Here is a 16443-nt window from a genome sequence, read left to right as displayed (position 1 = left end):
AAGCACATTATTGTTGTTAGAACGCTTCTCCCAGTAAACATTGGTAATCATAGAATCTGATGAGATGGTGCATGGGATTAAAGCCTGGCTTCCACATGTGTGCGTAAAAGTATTCTTTTGAATCCGATTTGCAGGTAGGCCATAAAAATAAGTGAAAACAAATGCACGATAACAAGTTTCGTCCATTTTGCAAAGATCTTAATACAAGACAACTGACGAGATCAATTGGATCGTTTTAAATGGAAATTTTAACTTTGTTACTCTACATTCACATGATAACGCAGAATGAGACTTATCACTGATTTACACCTTCATGAGCAACACAACGAACGACACATGTTACGCAGGATCTGCTTATCCTTCTGGAGCAAATAAGATCAGCCTGATTTTTGGTGTGGTTTGTGTAGCGCGGTCGTTTTATAGACTGTTGTTTCTCTTGTAGTTGTATATCATTACATCATGCAGCCTTTTTCCAGATATTTACATGAAATAAACACCACCATGAGCTCATCGATTGTTATCCATGGGGTTCTCAATCTATATGCTCTTAATGAAAGATATGGCTTCTCCTTTAGATAGTGTGATTATGAAAAAAAAATGGCACAGTGTTTATCTTTAACTTATATGTGGCAATGTAAGTAAGTATGCAGTTTTTTACTTACTTATACATGATAAAACCAAAACGAGGATTACTTAAAGATGTTTCAACATAATTAGTTACAAAGCAAACATTTGATCCGGCGTCAGCTTGCTGGAAATTGGTCACAGGCAGAAAAATATTTTTTGTTGAAACACCGGTATATTTCCCATCAAGGTTCCCAGCATCCAGAGTGTGGATATAAACTGCCATGTATTGATGTAGCAGATGGCATTTCACTCACCCAACACTTAAAGGTATGATGTCTTCCATAAATAATATCAGCACTAATCGGACCAATAGTAATATCGAGAAGCCATGAAAGAGGACAAATTTGGTTTTAGTTGTGTACATTAAGAAATATGTGCTTGACTAAATAATTGATGAATTGATAATTGTTTGAACACCACATTAAGTACTAATACATTCTATTATGGAGGTCCGTTCGTATTGGTGGAGGGAGCTGGAGTGCAAAAAGAAATCTTCTTTCTTTGGCTGACAATACTATTCAATTCAGATTTGAGTCAAATGCACCTGCATATATAAACACACCCTCAATGTTGACAGGCTAATGATACAGTAGTGTAACTTCTTAGGTCACTCGGCCATCGATACCCCTTAGACTGAATGTGATTTATGGTCATATATACGTAATGTTTTTTTTTAGGTTATAGTATTACTTTGAAATTATTTGGTACAAAACAACGAGCTCAGTTTGCCTAACCTATATTTTGTAAATCCTGAAGATATTTACCGCCATTAACGGTTATGGTAACAGGATAACTGGTGTGGTTACCATTAGCATTTTCTATATGACATATGTATATTCCTGCATCTTCTAATGCTACACAATTAATTATCAACGAAGGTGTTGTGGGTGTAATGCCTTGGTATCCACTGTCACCGTTCTTTATCTGTATTTTGCCGTTGTTTGAATATCTCTCCCAGTAAACATTTGTTATTATAGAATCTGATGCGGTTATTACGCATGGGATTACAACCTGGCTGCCATATGTGTATGTAAAAGTGCTCTGTTGAATCTGAATAGCAAGTATGCCTACAAAATTAAAACAGAGAGATATACGAACAACAAGTTTAGTCGATTTTGATTTTTCTATCTTTAAATCTTCCCTGAAGTTCGTTTTTTTTTGTTATTCTACTGTTTGGATCTTCCTTCTCTTATTTTTTTTTCAAATTAACATAAATGAGTTTATTTTGAAAATGATCACTTCACTTTATATACCTTTTTTCATGTCTGCAAATAAAATTTATTTACTACCCTTTTTCATCAAAACTACATGACAGCAGAGACTACCGTTGTCAAAAGCGTTGGTATGTAAAAACAATACAAAATACAACGATAACTGATAAAGAGAAATATTCTATTTCTTATATATTTTTCTTATTTTAACCATCTGTTTAATTGTTATCCATATCAGCTGACATGGTACGGAACATGTTGTTTTCTTTAAGTTGTATATGCCTTCTGTTTAATACACCTCGTAAATAAATAAGAAATAATATACAATAATTAAGACAAGCATTTTACTTAAGTTTTAATTAGACGATATTTCGGGATTGAATGAAATAGTTTATGCATTAAGAACTTGGTAAACTGAATTTTGATATTGTAAAAAGTAAATATGTAGCATTTATAGGAAGGTATCAGGGGGTCAGTGGCATGGATCGTGGTTTATAATTCATTAACGCATAAGTGATACTGAATGAAAAAGAACTCAAACAAATAAAAGACACGATTTTGCAGAGTGAAGCTAAAATCGTTACGATTGTTTTGTCGTTTTGACCATTTTCTTTACGCTACGTATCGAGAAGTGTTGATTTCTATTTAAAAAAACGGAATCGAATATGTCCCTAATATTTTCCTACTATCAATTCTGTAAGAATTGAAGTACAATGTTTAAACAAAATTCTGTTAACGGGTTTTCGAGAAACACAATTTCTTTAATTAAAAAGGAAAATACATAACATTTGCTGCTTCTAACGTGTATCTTGTTTATTTAAGATATTTCTTCGCACATTTTGTGGGATTGTATCTCTTTGTTTTACAATCATGCGCTATATAAATCATTTTAATATATTATGATGCTGTTCAATGATTTCTAATATAAATGCACAAAAAAACGAAATATCGTGAAATTACTTATAGACTGCTTTTAATTTTCGAAGAAGGATACTGCTTTGATATTCTGAAGTCTGGTTTTGACCCTTCATATGTTGAAACATAATATATTGGAATAATCATGTGCAAATTACAAAACAACATATACCTGTTCTAGCAAAAGGGGCTTCCATTCTCTCTAGTTGTTCTAGAATTTTTTTTCAGGTTTTCATTTATATTCTAAAAAACAACAAAAAGTCACTAAATATATATATTAGTCAAATAATATGTTTTCGTTCAGTGTCTGTTTACTTGTGTTAATTAAGTCTTTTGATTGAGTTAAGTCATTGCAATTGATATTTTATAGTGTGTCTGTCTATGTTGTGATGCAACACTATTGTTTCAGATAAGGATGAAGGTTTGGTACCATTAAAACGTTTACACTCGCTGCAATTGTTTGCACCTGTCCTAAGTCAGGAATCTGATGTTAAGTAGTTGTCGTTTGTTGATGTGGTTCATAAGTGTTTCTCATTTCTCGTTTTTTATATAGAATAGACCGTTGGTTTTCCCGTTTCAATGGTTTTACACTAGTAAAGTTTGGGGCCCTTTATAGCTTGCTGTTCAGTGTGAGCCAAGGACCCGTATTAAAGACCGTACTTTGACCTATAGTGGTTTTCTTTAATAGATTGTGACTTGATCGGAGAGTTATCTCATTGGCTCTCATACCACATTTTTTTATATCTATATAAAATATGATGATATTTAAGATTACGTTTTCCCTTAATTGTTTAAGTTATGCATTTACAATTGGTAATTGTATTGTTTGTACCCGAAAAGATAAATAACAGGGTCATTGATTGGATTTCAATTGTACAGACTGTTATCAACCAACGACTATATTAAGAACATTTGAAAAACTTTTTAAAGCATTTGTTTATCATGAGACCATATTTTATGATATTGAAAAGAAAATGCTTTGCACTATAAGCGTAATGAAATTTCAAATAGTTTTGGAATAACGTCAGGGTCAAAGTTAGCGCTTATCTTTTTTAATATCTACTCATTGTCCTTAAATTCAATTTATTTATTTTAGATATTTTGCAGTCTAGTTAAATTTCATCGCATAAGGTATGATTTGAAGATTGATTAAACAGGGGCCAAAGATACCAGAGGGACATTCAAACTCGTCGATAGAAAATAAGCTGACAACGTCATGGCTAAAAAAAAGAAATAAAGACTAAGCAACACGAACAGCACCAAAAAATGGGGGTGATAGCTTTGCAGATGGTATAAACATTAGTGAATTGTTGACGTATAAAAGTTTTAGTAACTTTAAAAAAAAATTCTTACTTCGTCATTAGATTTCCATAATAGTATTTGTTGTAAACATTCCATGCAATCATATTTAGAAGCTAACACCTCTCTATTTTTCAGCTGCTGTATTCTTAACTTGATATCATTAGAGTGTTTTGGTCGGAATACATTAGTCAAATTAATAGTAGAGTTATCCAAAGTTAACCACATACGATTAAAATCATTTTCGCTGATGTCGCTAGTAATTGTAAGATGCGAAATGTCATTTCTAATTTTTCTGATATCGTCTAGCCATTTTTTTTCTTGCTGTGTTAAAGACGTTGTGAAGCAGTTCTTCAGAATTGCTATCGTCAATGTTATATCTAGCTCTGATACTTTGACATTTGATGATGCAGTATAAATACACGAATGTTCTCTCCTTACAGAAGTTGAACAGACGTTGTATTCTGGCACATATAATTTTGTCGAATTGGACTTGATTAATCACTCGTGTCCTAGGAAGGTTTATATTATTTCCACAGGTACAACACGGCTTTTGAATATACAGATGGAACATAGAATGTCTCTGATTAAGCAGAAACGTTTGAAAGTTGTCTGGCAGATATTTGCTTTCTAAATATTTTGTGACCAGTTCTGTTACAATCTGTTGCAGAAAAAACACGACCCGTATGTACCTTTCCATGTCTATAATGAATAAAAAAGAGAAAAATAAATTAAAATTATATGATATCATTAACAGTCTATGAAGGTGGTACATAACACTCCAGGGAGATAGCTATATTAAATCAGCTGAAAGTTTTTATCACGTTATATTTTTAATGAGATTTTAAGCTTCTCATTGATTACAAAAAATGTTTATCAAACAGCTATATATCTAATGAGTTTTTTTCGATAAAGTGTGTGTTTCAAGTTTTTTGAAATTTGAAATTTTTGTTAAAGGAATAACGTTAATATTTTGTAAAAATTTTATGAAATTTAAACAAGACAAATTGATTTTAGTCAAGGTGTTCGGAACCACCTTAAAGCTTCAAGAATTTGTTAAATAAAACACATGGATAGGAGAGCCAAAACAGCAGTTTTTGTGGTTTTCGTTCAAAATGTATATCATATTTTTTCTTAATAATCATTAAAAAGGGGTATATATTCTGTTTTGATATTTGATTTGTGATTTTGTGCGGTTGAATTATAGAACGTGAACGTTTTATATAACTTGAACTATACGCCTTAGAAATTGTCGTTAAAATCCTCATTAAGCGTATCTGGCTTATAATTTGGATCGCTAAACACACGTTTTATCTACATACTAGTCGCATGTGGCGCTCGAATTGAAACAATGTTCTTCAACACCATTACGTCGATTTTGTTGACCATATGGCTGCCTGGAGAATTTGATAATTCTTCTCAGGTTTGGTACAGATCTGGTTTGTCCAGTAATTTGCGTCAAATATTTGTTTTATAGCATACCTATATATACTTTTATTTTGGCAATGCACAAGTCATTTCTTCTTTGACTGTCCATGACGTTAACACACTCAATTCCTGGGATGTGTTTTAGTTGATTTTAGTCTCTAATGCCTGCTTTTGTATTATTAATTGTGATTGGCTTTTAACTAGCTTTCAGTAATTGCGAGTACTTTCAACTCGTACTTTCGTGTTATTTTTACCTGTAATGCATTTTTGTTATTTACTGTTTACTTATTTTATACTAGAAAATACCCGCGAAATATACTTAAGTTCATAATTTGAAGATATATAGTTTTGGTGTAAGGCGAAATTAAATCTTTTTGAAGCGTGTCACAGACGAAATACAACCACTCAATATGACACCCAAAAGAATAGTCTTACCGACAGAAACTATTGGCGTTTGTGATCTAATCATATGATATTTCATTGTTATACTCTGGATGCATATGTTCACTTGTTTTTGTTAATATGTCTTCTGATTGAGTTAAGCCATTTCAATTGATATTTTATAGTGTGTCTCTCTATTTTGTAATGTTAAACTATTGTTTCAGTTGGGTGAAGGTTGGCGCCTATTAAAACGTTTAAACCCGCTGCATTTGTTTGCACCTGTTCGGAACCTGATGTTCAGTGGTTGTCGTTTATTGATGTGGTTGATAAGTGTTTCTCGTTTCTCATTGCTATATAGATTATACCGTTGGTTTTCCTGTTTGCATGGTTTTACACATGTCCTTTTTGAAGCCCTTTATAGCTTGCTGTTCGGTGTAAGCAAGGCTCCGTGTTGAAGGCCTTATTTTGACCTATTACTGTTTACTTTTACAAATTGTGACTTTGATGGAACGTTGTTTCATTGCCATTCATATCACATCTTCAAATATCTAAACATTTCCTGACAGAGATACTACTAGATTAGGTTTGCATAGCCAAAAGAGGTTACACTGTTCACGCAAAGTTAGAAAAATCCGTTCTTACAATAGAATGAAACAGTTAGATAAGCATTCATATAAAAATGTACAAATTCAATGCATACAATGTATACACATAAGCAGATAGCGAAACTTACCATGTATAATATGCTGAAATCTCTTTATCAGGTAGAATCTGTTACTACGGTAACTATGTCATATCAACACACCTGCAAATAAAATCACGAATTAAAAATCGAGGCGGAGTAAACAGTGTTTGTTGTTTTTTTTAATTTCTTGTGTTGGAGGATACATCAATGGAACCAATAAGAAACATTTGGATTATTAATGAAAAGAATAACATTAAAATATCTGATTGAGAAATTAAATGATCTGGCTTCTTTGATATTCTTGTCCATTGACAAGTGTCTGAAGTATCTACCACTTCAATAAAATGAGAATAAGTTTGCAAAGAGAGTCGCACAATTCGTGACCATAGGAGTCCAGACAATGTGTTGAAAAAGTCTACTTCCAAATTCAACAAATATGTTCTCATTAAGAACCTCTATCATACTGTCCACGTGTTCCTCGGTAGAGCGTGTTATACCATTAGTTCACTATTCACAAAATTTGTCCGTGTCTTTTCCAAAAGCTATAAAGTTATATCGTAAGTTATATTGAAAAGCATTATGTATTATTTCTTTAAGACGATTTTTTTTTGTTTCACATAGGGACTGGTGGTACAAACGGTTGCAAAATTAAAGGTTTTTGGTAAAATTTATTTCAGAAGTTTTCTTGTTTTTAGAATCCGTATATTGTTAATACAACTTCGCGAGTTAACAGTTTTTTTCAGTATTTTTTAAGACTTTCATTCACTGCGGACAGATTTTTTGTCTGTATAATGCACAATTCCTTGGTGAACATGGAGAGGAGCCGGCAATGCACCGTTGTTTGTTAGGAATATTTTGAAGCTTATGTATTCAATACAAACAAGGTAATTTCTCAGATTTGCTCTTCAATGTTATGTTCATTGAAGACATTACGTTAAAATTGATTGAGTGCTCATTTATTTCTTATTCGTAGTAGTCCGATTTACAAACAAAAACAGTATTATTAAAAGCTTTGTTCACAGAAACAACAACAATTTATTTTGTCACATTAGTGGTTCGTTATCACTTTGCATAAAATTATGAAGATGTCAAATTACAACCCTCAACTATTATAACATGTATGATATTGTATTTCAGCCTTTTTTGATTATGCATTTAATATGAATGCAGCTAAGACTTAAATTTGAAATTTTAATGTTTACATAATTTTAGACTGAAATCAACGAGACCTTTAAAATATGACTAATTTATAGTTAAACAATAGCATTTGTTCAAATACTGTTGGGCATTTATATGTTTTATTTGGTTTCTAATGGTGACAATGTATAACTTAGAAACTGAGGTATACTAACATTAAAATTCCAAAATCTTACATGAAAGCGATTTTCAATATCTTTAGTCAGTTGTCTAGCTATGACATAAATACATTGCTCTAATGATCTATGATATAACATACTAACATTTTCAAACTTGCAGAAAAAAGGGGGGACACACTTTTCAATTTTATTTTGTGTTTGAACTTCCATATAGAAATTAAGCAAAGAATTTCTTATAAAAAACAACCATAAAGGTAGAAACATTAGTATTTGTATATATTAGTATATATTAACGAATTAGAAATGGGAAGTATTTGTAAAAAATATTCTCATTTTGGTAACTATTTATATCATCTATATGCAGATTTCACTGTATAATGCATACATTGCTACCAGTCCAATTTGAACTTGAATTTCATTGAAATTATGTTTTGACAAAAGCTTTAGGTGTTTCTCTTACAACAGATCATAATATCCAATTAAATAAAGTAGAAGTCAAAAATTGGGAGTTAAGTTATGTTGTGAGCACGGTTAAAAAGGACACACAAGGAAGTAGTACATTTCTTAAAAATTGGCTCCGACGCATAGCTATAACGTTGTCAGTAAGTACAATATTTAGGTTATTTTTGTATCAATTAACCGATCATACTAGGATTGAAATTTTGTATTTGAAAAAGACGCGCGTGTCGTCTACAAAAGATTCATCAGTGACGTTCAAATAAAAAAAAGTAAAATAAGGCCAAAGAAATTACCAAGTTGAAGAGCATAGGAACAAAAATTCAGCCAAATACAGCTTAGGTAATCTATTCCTGAGGTAGAAAAAACACTTTTATTTAGTTAGTAGTTTTGTTAACAATTAATGTTAACAGTTTATGTTCGTCCCCGAGGGTATCACCAGCCCAGTAGTCAGCACTTCGGTGTTTACACGAATATCAATTATATGGTCCTTTTTATAATTTTACTGTGTTCAAAAGTATGCATTTTTCGAAATATTAAGGATTTTCTTATAACAGGCACAGATTACCTTAGCCGTATTTGGCACAACGTTTTGGAATTTTAGGTCCTCAATGCTCTTCAATTTTGTACTTGTTTGGCTTTATAACTATTTTGATCTGAGCGTCACTGATGAGTCGTATGTAGACGAAACGCACGTCTGGCGAATTAATTATATAAATTATAAGCCTGGTACCTTTGATAACTATTAATGTATAATTATCACCATATCAATGACAATTCACATCAACACAGAAGCACTGACTACTGGGCTGGTGATACCCTCAAGGAATAAAAACTCCAACAGCAGTGCCATCGACCTAGTGGTTGTAAATACACTCATCATAGATACCAGGATTTAAATTTTGTATTTGTGAAAGACGCGCGTTTCGTCTACAAAAGATCTATACTGACCAGTGACGCCTGATAAAGTACGAAGTTGAAGAGTATAGTACCAAACATTCCTTAAGTTTTGCCAAATACAGCTTAGGTAATCTATTCCTGAGGAAGAAAAACCTTAGTATTTCAAAAACGATTAATGAAAGTTTGAGGGCTTAAAATCACTATAGGACCCTTTTTAAAAGTTTCTTCTGAATAAAAAAATAAATAATCATTGGCAATAATACCACATCTTTTTTCTATATCTAAGACGAATTAAAAATATGGGAAGTGTATAAAACCTGACAAAATCAAATAATCGACTATATTAACCAACGGAATGAACGATAAACAACTGTCATATTCCTGACTTGATTCAGGTGTTATACGAAGGCAATGGGGATTAAACCTGTTCTTATGAAATAACTTCACTAATTCATAGCCCAATTGTTTTTATGTAAAATTTTGTAACTGCAAGCATTCATAGTAATTTTGCCTTAAGTTGGAATAAAATGATAGTCATTTCTTGTCAAAACTGTACCTTATCCTTACTTGGACTGAAATAAGCAACATATCTCAAATTGCACATTAGAGCACACAGGTTCCCAGACGTTTGATAGTACATTATTTGCCTAGTTTTGAAATTTCGTCTAAATTCATTTATTTTCGTAACAATTCGAAACACATCTCATGAAATTTAAACTTAGAATAGGACTTTGGTGTCATCGCCTCTCTCTGAAAATGTAGGTTAATTTTTAGCAATTCCTCCTGTGTTAAGTGAAAAACAATTACAAAGGTATCGGATCCTTCTTGGAATAACAATTTGATAGTAAACTCAATTGTAATGTCTATTGCAGTAGTGGACGGCAATTTTTCTTTAAAACTGGTATAGAATAGAACATAAGAAATATTTCGGATATTGTTTCGATGTTGAACCTATCAAATTGCCTATAAAAGTTATAACCTGATTCGTTCCTCATAAGAACATAAATTATTAAGAAGCTACATGTTCTAATAGTTATTAGAAACAATTTTAATATTATGGAATCTAGTCACCAGGGTAGATCCAACAAATTCCCTTAAATAAAAAGAATTTAAAAACCCAAAAGCGTACAAAAAATGGAAACAATACGTATCTTCAAAGCGATGGATCAACAGTGACCTGAAGTGGTTACAGTTGTACTAAAAGTTGAACATTAGTTGATTTGAATCTTAAGATGTGTGAGAAAGATATTATTTTTTCCTGTGTTAAAAAAACGTGCAACATAGATTGAAAACTTGACGTACGATTAAGGACTTATTCAGACCATCATAAAAATGCTTACTAAAAACCATAGTAAAAAACACAAAATAACATATAATCAAATACATTTTAATAAAACTTGAGAAAGGGTTAACATACATACTTGTACTAGATACATTCAGTTACAAACAAAACATTTAGCTTTTACTTATAGTTTCTGTGACACATAAAGAAACAAATTTACACCTTAGATTATTTCGAATTGCAAAATTAGGAAAATTATGAAAGCTTAAATTGGTTTTAAAGGTGAAAGATTATGTCCTCTGAAACTATATATATTTGTTAAAATTGAAAACATTTGTTCAAGAATTAAATACATTTGTATAAACCCTTGTGACGAATCAAATATTCAACTAGCTTAATCAGTACCCAATTATTCTTTAAACATAGGTTATAGTTGATAGCTTAAATGAAAGGTCATGTGACTACAATTTTAAAACATGCGTTTTGAACTCTTGAGTGAGGGCGTTATGAAAATATAAGCTTAGTAAGTATGAGGACACAATGATGGCAAAAAGAATATTTACTATTTCAGCCCGCTAGTAGGTACTTAAAAACCTGTATCAATATTTAAGTACAATAAATATGTTTTAACGGTTTTCTGTAAATTGTGTGTGTCAAGTATGTTTACATATAGTTATCCGTAAAACTGACTTCAAATTCAAATAATAAATATAAATCAATTGTTTTAAAAACAATTGTTAAACGGTCTTTCCCCTCCGAAACATGATTAATTGGTTTTTTGCTTGGTTGGTTGGTTGGTTGATCGATTGATTGATTGATTGATTGATTGATTGATTGATGGGTTGATTGATTGCATGGCACTTTCTCTGTGCGACGCAGCTAACTTAAATAACGCCTCTATTCTGACCGAACGTGACTGCGTACTTATACATCCCGCACAGCCAAACTGACGCCTGAGATGTCCTCATAAAAATTGATCCTAGCATCATTCGTCTATAAATTTTCTCTAGTTTCTATGTTACTTCGGACTTTCATTTTTCATCTATTTTTTGTGTATGCATTTTGATTGAATTTGTAGGAAAACGGAGTAAATTTTATCTTGCAAGTTTTAAATTCCTTATTTGGATATGGAATGTTTTATTCTACATTTAGGACCGCGCGCGAGATGGTGTTGTGAAGTCACGTGACCCTCGAATATATTTGTCTGGAGTTCAGGGGAGACCGTTGAACAGAGCACATGTGTATTGATCGGACAAACACGATCACTATTGGTTTTATTATTTACAGGTCATTGATGACGGATCATGCATGCATCTTACGTACACATGTTTACGGGAGCACAGATTTGTATTTTAATGCATGATTAAAAAATTTGATTGTAGGATTTCAGCAATATAGTCGTTCAATGCATGCACACAAATAGAATGCTGTTATTAAAATGTTTTAACAAAACGTTCATCGATTAATTTCAGAAAACACTTGAATTGGAGCCGATTTTTGCAGGAATGGATTTCTATTCAAGAAGTTTGTACTTCAGAAGAATTACATTTTTACAGTAAAATGTACAGGACTGAACTTTAAGGCGAAATGGGATTCCTCAAAGTAGAAGAAAAAAAATAAGAAGAAAAGGGGGGGGGGGGGGGGGGGTGAGGGCAGGTGGAGGATGATGGACCTTGGTTGATAAATTAAGATAAGATGCATGTATACATCATGATAGCTGCAAAGTTTGAGGCTATATTTAGTTCATTTTGTTCATTTTACCATTTCAGTGGCATGGAACCCCTAAAACAATGACGCGTACCATTTTGACAAAAACTTTCCAGTTATATCATGTCGCAAATAACATTTTGGTCAAATTTTTTTTATACGGCTTACGTGTTACGTGTTACAAAAACATAACGACAAATTAATTTTGTAAAGGCAGATAACTCCTTTAAGATCTCACTGGATCGCTTCGATCCAAATTAGGCAAAATTCCTGAGGATGTAACAAACAATTTAGAAAATTTTTTTTGTCGATATCTTTATTTGTTACTAAGGAGATGCAATCACATGATAAACAGTGAATAGGGAGATAACTCTTACAAAGAAAATTGTTCGGCTTAGAATGGATAAAAATAAAAAGCGCATAAACTGTATGATACTTTATAAGAAATATCTTAGCGACATATTGCGAAACAAAAATTTTACGCGACAACAAAATTTGGCAGAAGAAAAAAATAATAATAATAATAATAATCAGAACAAATACAATAGGTCTTTCCACAGAAAAGCGTAAATACCTAATTATGTTTACAATGGGAAATCCCCTTTTCATACGCCGACTCACACAATAACGTTGCGTGCTAGAAAATAGATCGCTAACGTTCAAGGTTAATCATGCAAATCACTGTCAATACGTACATAAATATTGGATTATATAGAAAAAAAGCAAGAGTTCTTTCGCCTTGCCACAGATTTAGCAATATAAAGCATGTAAATAGCAGAACCTAAAGAAATGTATGATTAGTCACAAGCTAGAAAACAAAGATGTTATTGGATTGCCACAAGTTGGCGGCATTTCGTAACGCAACATCGGCCACAGTCAATTTTGCTGGTAAAGACATTACGTTTACACGAAGGTATTACCGCGTTATGTAACGATCACAACATATGCAAAGCCAATATTCAGAATGTTTTACATTTTTCAGAATTTATATATATACTTCATTTTAAGGTAAACAATTTTTATTTTTTTTATCAAATTAGTTCAATGCTCTTATCTAAACACTAAAAAAGCTAGTTATTATCAATTTTTTTCTACAGTCTGTGTATAAATTATCACATACTAAAGGCCAAGGTCATTGCATCTCTATTACCACTAAAAAGTAAAACAACAAAAATACCGAACTCCGAGGAAAATTCTAAACGGAAAGTCCTTAAGCAAATGGCAAAATCACAAGCTCAAACGAATGGATACCAACTGTCATATTCTTAACTTGCATTGGTACAGGAATTTTTTCATGTAGAAAATGGTGGATTAAACCTGGTTCTAGCTAAACCACTCACTTGTATGACAGTCGCATAAAATTCCATTATATTGACAGCGATGTGTGAACAAAACAAACAGACATAATAGGTAAAACTGTCAAAAATAGGGGTACAGCAGTCGACACTGTGTTATAAACTTAATCATTATAAAAACAAACAAATATATCAACAAAGAAAACCAAAAAGGCATAATGACAAAGCACATCAGCAAAATCGAATGACAAGAACACAAAAATTTTACCACATCACAACAACACAATGACGGGATGTACTAGTACCGAGCCACGTCAAATGGACATCACCAAATATAGACTGTACAGTAAAACTAATAATTTATAGAAACAAATAAAAGAATACTATAACACGTTATTTAAATGATAAACAATGTCAGTACCTAGAAATACTTCAAGAACATCGTCTATTATTTGTCAAGTTGATAAGGAATATTTATCAACAAGGTCGTGGTATCTTCCGATGAACTTTTTAATAAAAAGGACGAGACGTTCTTTGACATACCCCTGGTTCATCAACTTTCAGCTCAGACACGGGTGACATTTTACAAAGTCTGAGTAGAAGCTGCAAGTTCTTGAATACCGAATGAGGTGGGAAATGTATATCCAATATGCAGGTGAAGTTGGTAAATTGTTACTAAGGTGGGGGGAAATTGATTATTTCAAAATTAAAATCGTCTCGTTTGTCATAGATGCTGGTACTAAGATGACCACTTATTACAAATTCAAGGTATAAGTATAAAAATGAGACAGAGGAAGCCGTTTCTGTTGTTTCTTCAATTTCTAGTTCTGGAGGATAAATTAATGGAACCCAATCAGAAAAGTTTGGATTGTTAATGGAAAGAACATCATCAATATATCTGAATGTGAAATTAAAAGATCTGGCCTCTTTGATCTCCTTGTTTTGACAACTGTCTAAAGGAACTCCGACTCATATGAAAATAAGGTAAGGAGAGTCGCACAATTCGTTTCCATAGGAATGCCGACAACTTGTTGAAAAAGTCTACCTCCAAATTCAACAAATATGTTGTCAATAAGAACCTCCAGCATACTGATCACTTGTTCCTCTGTGTAGCATGTTTTATGTTTTGGTTCACTATTAACAACACATGCCGTATAGTTTACCAAAGTATTAAATGTATAGCGTATGCTACCATTTTTATGTTGAAAAGCATTGTTATAAATTTTTTTAGACGAGTTTTCAATTTCACATGGGCAATGGTGGTATACAGGGTTGAAATATCAAAAGTTTTGATAAAACTAATTTCGGAGAAAGATTGAGATTTAAAATTATCCAGAAGTTCTTAAGAGTTTTTTTAGAATCCTCATATCGTTAATACCACTTCGCGATTAACAATTTCAAAGTATTTCTGAAGACCTTCTTTCACTGCGGACAGAATCTTTGTCAATTTAATTGACAATTCTTTCGTCGAACATGCAGATGAGCCGGTAATGTACCGTTATTTGTACAAAATTTTAAATGTTTAAATACTGTTTACATATAATTTAAATGTAAGTTGGTCATTGATATCCTTGTATTTGTCTGATCAGTTAACAAATTAAATACCTTCTTGCTATTTGTATTTTCGCTTGAGAACAAAAGAATATCAAACATGAGGTTTCTTTTCAATAATATTATCTTGAAAATATTTTAGAAAAAGTATATAAAGTGAAAAAAATGGTAACAAAAATGTTAATTAGTATGAAATATTCAGTTAGCAATATGATTTTTACAGTTGCAAACAAAAAATTCCAAAGCGAATCTTCGTATCTATTATACAACGTAGTTAATTTGACGGTAAATTTGTAGTATCGACATCCAATAAATGACGATCTAGCAATCATCCTCAGGATAAATTTTATCTAAATATGTAACAAGACAACAAATGTGGGCATTACGAAAATATTAAAACTTTAAGAAAGGCCCAAAAGGAACATCATAGTCCCAAAAAAGGAAAATGTTCATATCACATTAGGGAATGACTAATCAACTCTTTAGACGTAAATTTTAAATAATGAATCTATAACTGTTCATATTAGATTTGATGATATATAGATTCCATAACTGCAACCAGTGTGTTACGATATTTCTCCACTCGAAATAGTTGAATTTTAAAATATAAAGGGCGAAGCTTGCCGAGCTTTTCGAATAATTGTTGAAAGAGGAGAAATATCGTAACACACATGGTATAATGGTGGAATCTGTTTATCTAATGATTTTTATCCTTCCTTTTCAAACATTTGCAGAACGTTGTGTTCTTTATATATGTGACGTAATCAGGCGTGGTCGCCTTTTTCATGACGTTACAATAGGAAATTCAGAAAAAAAATCAAGAAAATTAAACGTCATAATTAAATTTCGACCAATCATTTGCTGATAACAGATATTTCACTAGTGATGAGAAATATTATTCTCATACCGCTCAGGAAATAGCAGTCTTCTCTCAGTTAAGTAAGACAATTGTTTAATATATTTTGTTTAACAGATCCAAACAAAGATTAAACAAATTCATAATTCCAATATTTGAAACAATTGAAACAAGAATAAGCATTGAGCTGATTTGAATATCTTGATGGATCTGCACAAGAATAAAACAGAAATCTTTACATAATCATCTTTCGTCTTTAAAATTACATAAAGGTTAAAATTGTGTGCTAGTTCAGTGAAATTGGACGTCACAAAACACCAAAACATATAAGTTAACTAAAATTAAAAATCATACAAGACTAACAAAAGGCAGAAGCTCCTGACTTTGGACAGGCGCAGAAATACGGCGGGTTTAACATGTTTTGTGATATCTCAACCCTTTCCATATACCTCTAGCAAATGTAGAACAAACAAACAAACATCAACATGATCAATACGCTCAGTATAACTCAGTTTAAAAGAAGTCCGAGTCCGA

At 32.0% G+C, this 16443-nt stretch overlaps 1 long non-coding RNA gene across 1 annotated transcript; it reads right to left on the bottom strand.

Moving 5' to 3' along the window:
• Positions 1–400: 400 nt before the first annotated feature.
• Positions 401–4294, bottom strand: LOC127711375 (uncharacterized). Its single transcript, XR_007986662.1, has 3 exons — positions 4107–4294; positions 2926–2996; positions 401–1694 (listed from the first exon to the last, which is right to left on the bottom strand). It is a non-coding gene; the product is annotated as an uncharacterized LOC127711375 (long non-coding RNA).
• Between the last annotated feature and the right edge of the window lie 12149 nt (positions 4295–16443).

Source organism: Mytilus californianus, unplaced genomic scaffold (genome assembly GCF_021869535.1).
Source record: "Mytilus californianus isolate M0D057914Y unplaced genomic scaffold, xbMytCali1.0.p SCAF_8, whole genome shotgun sequence".
Lineage (NCBI taxonomy): Eukaryota > Metazoa > Mollusca > Bivalvia > Mytilida > Mytilidae > Mytilus > Mytilus californianus.
The sequence above is the reverse complement of the archived record's forward strand: the minus strand, read 5'-3'. Positions and strand labels throughout refer to the sequence as shown.